Source organism: Podarcis bocagei (assembly GCF_964188305.1).
Source record: "Podarcis bocagei genome assembly, chromosome: 13".
In the NCBI taxonomy this organism is placed as follows: domain Eukaryota; kingdom Metazoa; phylum Chordata; class Lepidosauria; order Squamata; family Lacertidae; genus Podarcis; species Podarcis bocagei.
In genome coordinates, this window is record NC_138138.1 from 39205591 (window position 1) to 39217486 (window position 11896).

General features: G+C 49.7%; 1 protein-coding gene and 1 long non-coding RNA gene across 2 annotated transcripts in view; both read right to left on the reverse strand.

The window, feature by feature from the left end:
• IL11 (interleukin 11) overlaps positions 1 to 10272 on the reverse strand; it is a 74046-nt gene extending 63774 nt beyond the window's left edge. The window contains exon 1 of the mRNA XM_081169138.1: positions 9769 to 10272. The gene's annotated coding sequence lies outside the window, so the exon portion shown is untranslated. The remainder of the gene's footprint in view (positions 1 to 9768) is intronic.
• On the reverse strand, positions 4087 to 5957 carry LOC308572603. The gene is made up of 2 exons (XR_014001827.1): positions 5749 to 5957; positions 4087 to 4732 (listed from the first exon to the last, which is right to left on the reverse strand). It is a non-coding gene; the product is annotated as an uncharacterized lncRNA (long non-coding RNA).
• Positions 10273 to 11896: the final 1624 nt, after the last annotated feature.

Genomic DNA, 11896 nt, shown 5'->3' on the forward strand with positions numbered 1-11896 from the left:
TGTTGTTTTTCTCTCCCAGGATGTTAACTACAGGCCCTGTCCACACTTGTTGTTTGCTCCAGTTCGGCAGCAAAGATCGAGTTTTCCTGGGGGGAAGCAATGGGGGAAGCAGAAGTCTGGCTGAGCCCTAACTCACCAGAGAGAAAGGCTTAGCCTAGCCATCTCCCTGAGCTAACATTTTATGTGGGTGAGTAGGTGAGAGGGGGTGAATTACAAACAAAAAAACACATGACCCTACCCTGTACCTGGAACCCAAAGTGTTCCGCTACCTCATCCTGCCTCATGCTCAGAATCCGCAGCCTTTGGTTGAGTGCATGGGCAGCCGAGTGCCAGGTTCCAGGATGGGGATAAGAAAGGCAGTCGGGCGAAAAGCCGCTGATGCAAAAGCAGGAATGTGCAGTATGTCAACAGCTCCGGGAATCCGGGCTGAGCGCACCCTCCAGGAAGGGCACACGCTGGGAAAGCAACGGCAGGTGCTGTCCCATAAGCGCCGTCTGGGAAGCAGGATGACTCAGTAGAATTGTTCGCAAATACACCTCAAGCATGACCTCCACCTGGGCTCTCTTGGTAAAAAAAGGTAAAGGACCCCTGGATGGTTAGGTCCAGTCAAAGGCTTTTCAGGCCGAGGGAGCTGGTGTTTGTCCACAGACAGCTTTCCGGGTCATGTGGCCAACATGCCTAAACCACTTCTGGCACAATGGAACACCATTAAGGAAACCAGAGCGCACAGAAATGCCGATTACCTTCCCACCACAGTGGTACCTATTTATCTACTTGCACTGGTGTGCTTTCGAAGTGCTATGTTGGCAGGAGCTGGGACAGAGCAATGGGAGCTCACCCCGTCGCAGGGATTCGAAATGCCGACCTTCTGATCAGCAAGCCCAAGAGGCTCAGTGGTTTAGACCACAGAGCCACCGGGGTCTTCTCCTGGTAGCCAAGTATGGTCACCCCCTAGAAACCCAGGAAGTTGCCTTGTGTTGGGTCAGGTTACCTGTCCATCTACCCCAGTATTGTCCGCTCTGGCTGTCAGGTGTGAGACAGGGAAGGGTCTCCCCCCATCTTCTGCTACCTGATCCTTTCGAAACCTTCCAGCTGGGGGTTGAACCTGGGACCTTCTGCAAGCAAAGTGGCTTCCCTATCTAGACACTGCCCAACTGCATGCTGCTGAGATGTCAGTCCTAGCCTACAGATGCCTACTGTATCCCAGCTTGAATTCCTTCCTCCTCTCATCTCCACCAAGGCATCCAATCTCCAATTTGCACCTCTCCACCCACACATCCTGCCATGAATTCTGGGCTTTCCCCAGTCCTACCAACATCCTTCGATCTTGATTCCCAACACACAGATTTCAACATATCAGGTTAAAGCCTGTGGATCCTGTTCATCTCTCTCTCCCACCCCCCACGGCCCCTCACCCCCCCCAGCCCTTGCCTTGAACATGGTCCAAGTACAAACAACAGAGAAACAGTGTTCCTGGCTAGAGAGAATTCCTGGGCTGTGTGGAAAATCTGCTGAATCAGCATCTGGGATTAAAGAAAATGTGCAGCAGACACACAACTCTCTCTCTCTCTCTCTCTCTCTCTCTCTCACTCTCTCACTCTCTCTCCCCCTCCCCCTCCCCCCTCCATTCCCCGTTTGGTCTACCTATTTGTGCCAGGAGGCCTGCAGGATCCTCACAAACACCCTTATGCAAAAGTGCCAGGTGTCCCCTCCCTTCAGAGACCCAGCTCTTGTCCAAACCTTTTTGTGATGCAGGCAAAGGAGGGGGTGCAGGGAAGGGGACTGCTGTGTGGTTTGGCTACGGAGTTGGGGATTTGCATTGGTTTAGAGGGGAGGCGGGGGGGGGGGACGACAGAGAAGAAGGACAGGGGAGGGAGAGCATCTTGTACTCCATGCAAGTAATAGGACACACGTATACATTTGCAGCCGCACACGTTAACGCATTCAAGCCCAAGCACACAACGCTTCCAGCAGATCTATGCACAAATGAACACCAGCCAGTGCATCTATATGGGCTGAATGTTGAAGTTCTGCGAGGACAAGCAAATTCTGAATTGCACCCTGTGTTTAGAAACACATGGGAACTGAGCTGTGTGTTCCACTGTGTCTAGGGGCCAGTGGAACACCGGCCATCATTAAGGCAGTGTGACTGGTGCAGCTGCCCAGAGCACAGCTCTCTTGTGTGTCTACCCACATTTGCCTGTGCGAAGCAGGGGAATGGAAGAAACTCAGTTCGTGCATTGGACTGTCTGGCCCAGTTCAGACATCGTACTAAAGTATTAAACCGTGGTTTAGCATAACAAGAACAAGCCACAGCAAACCCTGGGCTTGTGCACTCCCATATACCAGTCTAGCATAGCTGTGAGAAGCAGCAAGGAGGAGTGTAAAAGTTTTTGGCTCTGATTTAGGTGAACCACAGCTTCTTGTGCTAACCAAACAACCCCCCCCCCCCCTGATTAGTCTTCTTTCACACAAGTGAACTTCAAACCATGGGTTATGAACTGGGTTATGAACTTACCATTAACCACAGTTTAGAGTTCAAACACAGCAGCAAAATCAGCAGCAAAACTTCCTGAACTCTTCAGAGGAGAGGGAAATAGGAGAGGGAAGTGTGCAAGGCTCACCATGGCTTATTCTCATTACACCAAGCTATTGTTTAGGCCCATGACATCTGAATATAGACACTGTGGGGCAAGTCGGCTGTGCCTTGTTTTCACCACGGAGTGGATCAATTACTGCTTGCTTTTGCAGCTTCCTGCATGTTGCCTGAAATAACAGTATTTTCAAAGTGTCTTAAAGTTCATGTAAGGGACAAATTGTCATTTTTGCTGGAAGATTGAAAAGGTGTGGGGGTATGGAGTTACAGATATGTAAGTCTGTGCAGGGTACAGAAATGTCTAAACCAGAGGGGGGGGGGGACCTTTTTCAGACAGAGAGACACATGTCCTCCTGGTGATCTTCCAGGGGACCACATGCCAATGTAGGTGGTGGAGGCAGGGACAAAAGCTACATTCCAGCCACATAAAAGACTGATGGTTACATACCTCTTTTCACCTTCCATATGGGCAAGAAAGAGGCGTTATCCCAGTCAGGTAAATGTACGCAAGGATGGTGCAGAGCAGAACTGGCCAGGGGGCAACGGATGTGGCCTGGGGAGAAGGTCTGGGGCAGCCCTTAGTTTGTAATGCTCAAAAGTTACCTGAACTGTATGGGGAGCAGCTTTAAATAAACATGTACAGCCATGTACAGCTGCCTCCTCACTTTGCTTCAAGGGCTCCCCCTGTGGTTGCTCAGATCCATCCATCCATCCATCCATCCATCCATCCATCCATCCATAATTATACAGTATTTGCATGCCTCCTTTCCATAGTTAAACCATGCTCAAGGTGGCTTACAGCATGAAACAAAAATACCATTACAAACTTAGCAAAACTAGTCCTAAACAATAAACAAAACATCAAAAAGTACACAGCCAAATTAAACCATTTCCACAGAAATCATAAAATCTAAAGATATATATCTATATCCATAACAGCAACAACCCCCCCCCCACCCAACAGAACCCCCTCTAAACAACATCCCAACCCCAAAGTCTGTACAGCAGTTTCTGCTTTTGTAGTTGGAGTCAGTCAGGGATCCGCCCTCCCAGGCCAGGTGGGAAAAGGCCTGCAAGGCAGAAAGCAGGTCTTCCAGGACTCACAGCCAAGAATGGTCAGCCTGGAGGCCTTCAGATGTGCCTGTGGGTGCCAGTATTGACCTAGCAGTCAAGGAAAGCACGCTCTGCATATGTTCTGATGCTATTTCTTATCAATTCCCAGCATATTTCCGTAATTAAGCACAGCACTGGAAACAGAAGCTGGCCCAGTGTCCTGAACCTGGCACAACTCTATTATCTCCTTTGGCGCAATTCCCATTTTTCACATTTTACTGTAACCAACTGTAACCTGCCACCAAACCTCAGGTGCATACAACTTTCCCTAATTACCCTTGCCACAGTTCCCTTCCCCACCTCTGCGCTGAATTTTAGATTGTAAGCTCCTCCGTGCCCTCTGCAAAGAGTACTTCATGGTTCTATATTAATAGTAATTATTACGGTTGTCATTGTTATTGATGACGCTATTGCATCCTCTTGTGTTGTGTACTAGAGCCCAGGGGAAGAAGCCACAGCACGGAAGCCTGACAGTGTGCATGACCTTTGAGCCAGCCTCAAAGGACGTGACTTCATTCCTTTTGCTTTATAGCAGCCTTCAGGGAATCCCCCGGCCAAAAAGGAAAAAAAACAAAACAGAATAGCAACCCCTTCTGCCATGTTCCAAGTCCCCATTGCCAGCCTGGTTTTGGCTCTTGCGCGACAGGGAATCCCGTGCGAAAGGAAGGCTGGCTTCTAGTCCGGACTGGCGTCTAGACATTCCAGGGGAATCCGGGACGCGTTGCCAGGGGTGGGGTCACTTTTTGGGCACGGCGGTTAGACTCTTGAGGTTGCTGCGCTCATGGGGCGGATGAGTCGTTCCAGCGAGTCCGTGTCATTTTTTGCGCTGAGACGGAAAAGTTCTTAGCTAGCAGGTGACGGAGCTGAAACAGCCATGGTGGGAGGCTCCCGTGTGTGTGTGTGTGTGTGTGTGTGTGGCAACTCTCCCTATTCTTCAGCAAGACGAGGTATTCAGCAGCAGATGCTGCCAGATGTCTGGTGAAAGACCCTTCCGCATTTTGACAGATGAAAATAAGCACTGCGCTGCACGAAGCCAAAAAAAAAGTCTTAAAACAGACTTGGGAGTGGGTGGGTGGGTGGGGAGCAGCTTCTTGGGGGAGGCAGGGGTACAGAGACGTGCCAACACACCCCAGGAACAACCCGGGCTGTGAACATCAAAAGCCAGTCAGAGTCCTGCAATGCTGAAGGCAAGCTCTAAACTTTTGGATGCCACAAACATTCCGTCAGTTTAGGATTTCAAACAGAAGGCTCCGAAGGAATTAATTTCTGTCTCAAAGGAGGGAAGGGGAGGGGGATATCTGTACCCACAAGGCCAGCCCCTAGTCAGTCCATTCATTCCCTCCCGCAAGGTCACGTATCCACGCACCCTGCCCTTCTCTGATGCACTGAGCTTGTTCCCTTTATGCTCTAAGCTCGTCCTGCTCCCTCTTCCATCCTCCCCTTCTCCTAACTCCAAAGAAGGGGGGTTGTCAATCACTCAGGGCTGGTTCTAGGCTTTTGTGGGTCCTCCTCCTCAACGCAGCTTGCCTCCACCACCCCATATTGGCGGCTTGGGCCCAGAAACAGAAGGGAGGGAGGTTGAACGGCTGGCAGCTGCAGCTCCTCCTGCTTGCTATTGCCCCATGGTGGAGATGGGCCCAGAGGGTGAGCAAATTGTTGCTTCCCTTCCTTGCTGCCAAGGAGGTTCCAGTTGGTGCTGGGCCCTAGCAGACGCTTGCCTAATGCCAAGCACTGAGGCCGGGCCTGCCGTCAGTCAGACTACACACACCCACAAAGCAGCATGGTCCCAGCCGAAAAGTGGTTGGGGAGTAGGCCCATTGGTTGCTAGGCAACCCACAAAGAGCTGCCTTTTGGCTTCTGGCTCTAGGGGAATAGAGGTTCTTTGCTGTTGCCTAGCAACTGAAGCCCCCACCCCACCCCCGACCTCCACTTCATGTCAAAGAGGTGGCTTCTTCCAGCTGTTCCTGGAACCCCAGAGAGATATCCATGCAGTGAAGGCACTGTCCCACTAGTCTTCGGCCAGCCAGCCCACAACTTACCACTAACCTGGAGGTTGCCACTGGCCCCTAGCTGCCCTTTCCTCAGCCTCAGTGCCGCCCTTGCAGAATCCAACAGGAGGACAGGGAGAAAATGTGAATTAGTTGGCTCTGCTTGCCATTGACTTTGGCTTCACCAAATGTTGGCCTCCTTGTCTCTCGCCCAATAGGTATCATCACATCAGCCCCCAGTGTAGCCATGTGACCCAACAGTAAGCCCAGTCCTGAATGCCTATCACAAAGGAGATAAGCCCTCCCTAAGGCCATGGGTGCTAAAAGCTACTGGGTGACAAGAGAGCCAGAGCGGGCATGGTGGTCGTGGGTTCAAATCCCACGGAGGGTCTCTCCACAATTCTCTGCAGAAATAAACATGCATCAACCTGGCACAAAGGTTTTTGCTCCACATACTTGTGCTGGAAAACTACCACTGGTTCCCTGCTGCATACTCACAGAGTAAGAAACCTGCTCTGATGGAAGCAGCTGCAAAAAAGTGCCAATTGTGCCCCATCTGTAAAATAGGCATAATAGTGGCATAGCTCAAGAGGCTGCAATGAAGACAAGGTAGCGTATTTTTGAAAAGGAGGAAGAGGTGCATGCAATACGACAGATAAATGTGCAGCAGCAAGGATTATATTCTGAAACAGAGAAGTTTGAAATTTAGCTCATCAGCTGTTGCAGAACCCTGGGATCATTTCCCCTACTTCCTCATTGACTTCTGCCAGGAGCTGCAAATTATTTGGTGCAAGATTCTGACAGGTGCCAGTAGGCTTTGCCTAATTCCGTCACTTCCGCTGCTCCGAAGTTTCACGCAACATTTCTCAGCAGCACCAGCCCAGCTCAACCTACAAACCTCACTACTCCTGGAAAAGCCAGGAACCCCAGCTCCCAGAATCCCTTGCTCCCACTTTTTGGCCACAGAATCCCAAGAACCTTCTTTGCAAGCCTTGAAGGAAGGTCTGAGGGGTGGCTGGAGGAAGTGAAGTGGGGAAGAGAGTAAAAGAGTCAAACGGCTCCTAACAAAAGGGTGTATCCCTTCTGCACTCTGTAGGTCCCTTTTCAGAGAATTTGGCCCAAGCCAGCACATTCCGGCTTTGAACCAGCTGCCTCCGTGAGCTCTCCGAGGCATCCCCCTACAAAGGGCTCCAGGCTTTTCCCTCCCTTGGAGCTGGCCAGCCAGACCTCCAGCACCATCAGACAAGCTAAGCCTCCGCTGTTCCATTCCTCGCTCACTCTGAACTCTTGCCCAGTCTGAGGTTTGGGAGGCAGCCTACTTGAGGGGGAAGCAGAGCCAATTCCTGTCCTACTCCCTACCATCCTCTCCTCCCTCCCTCAGACGGAGCCGTGATCCTGCTCCCCTTCGGCAGCTTCTCAACCACCACCACCACCACTCCCGGCTCTCCAGAGGACCCAGGAGTCCTGGCTCCCGGCCACCTTCATTCTGGCCCATTAGGCCGGGATTGAACCAGCCCTTTCCCCCCTCCTGCTTTTGGCCACCAAGCCAAGGGTGTATGTGTGTGTGTGTTTTAAATGTTAGCCTGCTTCGAGACAATGGCAAACTTTACATTTGCGTGAATGCCGGTTAACGTAACTCTGACGGTTCAGCCGCAGGACTATCTCACTCCCCACAACAACAACAACAACACAGTTGCTTCACAACAAGTAGCGCTCCGCTCCCGTTCTGCTCCGCTCCCCTTGGGTTGGAAGGGCATCTGTAAACCACCCAATCCACAATGGTTTTGTTTGCATTCTCCCCGTCCTCCTGGGCCGGTGCCTGGTGCTCAGGGTGTTCCCTCTTTGCTGTGACTCTACTTAGAGGGCCCCGGTGGGTTTGTGGTTGATTCAGACAGGGCGATCGTGGCCGCGACCTCCTGTTTTCATCACAGCGGCTTGTCGTCTGTCCCAACCGGAGGGTGTGAGGCCATCACGGCGGGAGCAAAAAGCCAAGTCCCGGCCGCAAGGAACGATAGGGAGTTCAGCCCTCGAGGCCTGGAGGACCCAGGCACAGGGAAGATGCCCCCTTTTAAGCCTTAAGCATGGGTGGCATCAGCAGTGGCTAAGTGTGGGCTGAAAGACATAGCTCCCCACCTGCTAGGGAGGACTAGGACTTCCCATGCACACTAGTTACATAAAGTGTTGGTGTGGTTATAGGATGCTGCTTCGTAGCCATTATTGTCTACTATGACGGCGAGCAGCTCGGCGACCTTCTCAAGCAAAGAGGTCTTCCCCAACACCTGCTCAATGAATTTTGTTTTTCATCTGGAGATGCCGGGGATTTTCTATGTGCAAAGGATGTGCTCTACCCCCGAGCTTCAGTTCCAGGCATACAGATCTATAGCCACAGATTTCATAAGGTGCTGGTTTCGACCTATAAAACCTTATCGGGCTCAGGACTCCAATACTTCAAGGACCACCTCTCTCCACATGAACCAACTCAGACACTGCATTCATTATCCAAGGCCCTTCTCTGTGCGCCCCCTCCAAGGAAGCTGTAGAGGGTGCTGACACAAGAACGGGCCTTCTCAGTGGTGGCTCCCCACGTGCAGAACACTCTCTCCAGGGAAGCATACCTGGCACCTTCACTGTTTATTTTTAAGTGCCAAACAAAAGCATGTGTCTTCCACCAGACCTTTCTTTGGCCTTTAATTATCTGAGGTCTCTTTTAGTGGGTAGGTGGGATGTGTTAGTCCTGCCTTTTTATAAATATGAACATGTTTTTAGCTTTTTGTTGGTTTTAATGTGTGCACCATTTTTAAAAGTTGCTCTGGTTACTTTTTGTAAAGCAACCCAACTAATAAGTGCAACTAACAAACAAACAAACAACAACTACTACATGAAGTATTTGGAAAAAGAACCACCTTCGCTTTGGAAACCCTATTCCTAGGACTGACTTATTCCTGCAAGTGAATGAGTTGGCACAGTGCTGATGTAGCAGAATGAACTGCACCACTCCAGACCTCACGAAGGCAGTCACATTTCTGAACGTTCCCCTATGTTAAAAACTATCTGCCAATTAGAAAATGACCACAGGCTGACAAAGGACTGCAATAGATACTTTCTCCCTGATGCGCTAGATTTCGATTTGCAGTGAGATTGTGTTGATTTTGATTCCTCCCCCCCCCCCATGGTCTGTAATTAGATCTGTAATTCTGCACTGCAATGCAGTGTGTAAGGGTGCACTGCAGAGCAGTGTCAGATGTTGCTGGCATCTCAATGGTAAAAGTCCTGTGACTTCGATGCAGACTAATAACACACTCATAAATGTCTACTCATGAGTAAGTGCCACTTAATTCAGCCAGACTTAAAGGTAAAGGGACCCCTGACTGTTAAGTCCAGTTTTGGACAACTCTGGGGTTGTGGCGCTCATCTCGCTTTACTGGCCGAGGGAGCCGGCGTTTGTCCACAGACAGCTTTACGGGTCATGTGGCCAACATGACTAAGCCGCTTCTGGCGAACCAGAGCAGCACACAAAAACACCATTCACCTTCCCGCCGGAGCGGTACCTATTTATCTACTTGCACTTTGATGTGCTTTTGAACTGCTAGGTGGGTAGGAGCTTGCAGGTAAATGCATACAGGACTCTAAGTCAGTCACACTTTTGTCCCATTGAAACAAATGGGGCTAAAGCATGGGCAACTCACAGAGCAAGTCATCATGTCTACTCAGAAGTAAATCCTACTTTACTCCAAGGTAAGTGGGTTAAGGAATGCAGCCTGAGGTTATGATCCAATACTCTTTGGATTTGTCTAGGAGGCAGCCCCATTAAACTGAATGAGTCTTACTTCTGAGTAGAAGTGTGTACTGGAAGTCTGATTCCAATTGTCTATATTTTGCACTGACAGACAGAAAGTGGGAAAAGTTGAGTTTATTACCAGTATAACCCCACTGAGGCAGAAGTGGACCTTCCTGTTGCTGAGAGCCCTTTCTCTCTCTCTTTTAAGCCTTACCCAAAGAAATGATCATGAGGTAGTCTTTTAAAACACATTGCTTTTTCAGAGTTTTTTAGGAAACGGAGCTACTACTTACCCTGAAAAACAGAGGAGGGTGCTTGAGGTTTTCAGGGCAACGTGGAGCAACCCTTACATAACTCAATGGGAAAGGCTGGAGCTCTTTATGTTGCTTCTTTGCTGAGTGTTCTGCAGAGATCCTTCCCTCTAGGCAACAACCAGCCAAACACTTTGGTTCCCACAGTGAGTAGGCCATTATCCTTCCACTTTAAGGATTGTAGCTCTGCAAAGGGAATGAATGGGGGCCTCCTAACTCTCAGAGCCCTTTGAAGAACTGCAGCTCCCAGAATCCTTTGGGGGACGCCATGACTGTTTAAAGAAGCAGCATCGAAATGTATTGTGTCAATGCGGCCTTAATTATATGTTGAAGGCTATGCCCACAAACAGCAACACCCAGCCAGGCTGGAGGGTCCCTTCTGTCTTTCACAAGAGTAACCTAAAGTCGCTGTTTATCTCCTACCAATGAGAGACGCTGCAGTTGCCAAATTTCTATGCATCTAAGAAAGATGTGGGGCTGGGAGAGGTGCCTGGTAACATCAGGTAAACTGAGGGATCTCAATTTTAGAAATAACTGCTCATCTTTTTCCTCCAAAAAGGGGTTGGCGACCTCTAGTGCCCAAAACCTGTGACTGCGCCAGTTTAAAAGAGGGCAAAAGCTAATAAATACATAAATTGAGTGCAAAAGCAAATAAATAAGTAAATATACAGTTGCCGTTTGCCAAAGCAATGGTCAGCACAAGTTGGTCTCCAGCAGTCAGTAACCCCAGGCAGCATGGCCTGTGGTCGGGGATGATGGAAGGTGGAGTCCAAAAACATCTGGAGGGCCACAGGTTCCCCAGCCCTGACTAAACCCACAGTTCTGTTTCCCACAGTAGCCAATCAGATGCTTCCAGGAAGCCAACAAGCAAGGCATAAGGGCAATATTCCTTCCCGGCTATTGCCTCCCTCCAGCAACTTGCATTTTCAGGTATACTATTGTTGAACATCGAAGTTCCATTTATTTATCGTGGTGAATTACCACTGACATACCCGTGTATTCTCAAGGTATTTGTCTATCCCCCTTCTGAGTCTTCTAAAGTAGGGGGCACCACTGCAGATTCCTTAATTTAATTATGTACTGTGTGAAGAAGCACTGGTTTTTGCTCTTCCTGAGTCTACTGTTCCTCAATTTCATTGAGTGACCTCAATTCTTAGTATTTTAGGAGAGGACAAAGGCTCAATTCATTTTTTCCACACCATGCTTAATTATATAACCCCCCTCCTTAACTATTCCCCCCCAAACAAAACATTTTTGCTAAACTGTTAGCATTATAATGATGCAGCATTTTTAGTTTCTTAAATCTCATTCAGTTGCTCAACAAGTATCTGCAATTCCATGTTGCAGAAGAATGTACTGAGGTTGAAGTAACCTCTAATCCCACCGTGAGTGGGGCTCATCTGTACCTCCATTTGCCCTGCAGCTTTCCCCTAGGTGGGAAAACCAGCAGTTTTCCAAGGGAAAGCTGTGGGGCAAATGCAAAACCGCTTGGATCCTCCTTGATTTCTGGGCGCAGGACAAGCAGAAACGTGTGGCTGAGCCCCAAGTCTTGATGCCACCTCCACTCCATCTATTCTAATTCCAGGACCATGGGTAGATCCACACCATACATTTAAAGCACACGACCCCTGCCCAAAGAATCCTGGGAACTGTAGTTTCCCACTCGCAGAGCTACAACCCACAGCACCCTTAACAAACTACATTTCCTAGGATTCTTTGGGGGAAATCACGTGCTTTTAAATGTGGGGCACCGGGAGTTGCAAGGGATACTGGAGCATTTCAGGATAGGATGTGGGAGAGCATCTGCAAAGAACAGCAGGGTAGGAAATCGCTGTTTCCCATCATTTCCCCTGGGGCAGCGCAGCCATGACCTCAGTTCCCAATAAACGTGAAGGCTCCAGATTTTATAGCCTGAGCCCGGGTGGGGGGGGGGTTGTATCTGCATTTAATAACCCTTGATTAGATTGTCCTTCCACGCTGCTGGGCGCCAGGAACAGCGGAGCCACGAGTGGCCGGGAATTTGTAAGATGGCTTCCCGCTAGGGTGGGGAGCAAGGACGGTTCCCCCTCAGTCCCAGCCCATGAATGCAAGAATTGGCTTTTCTGTTGAT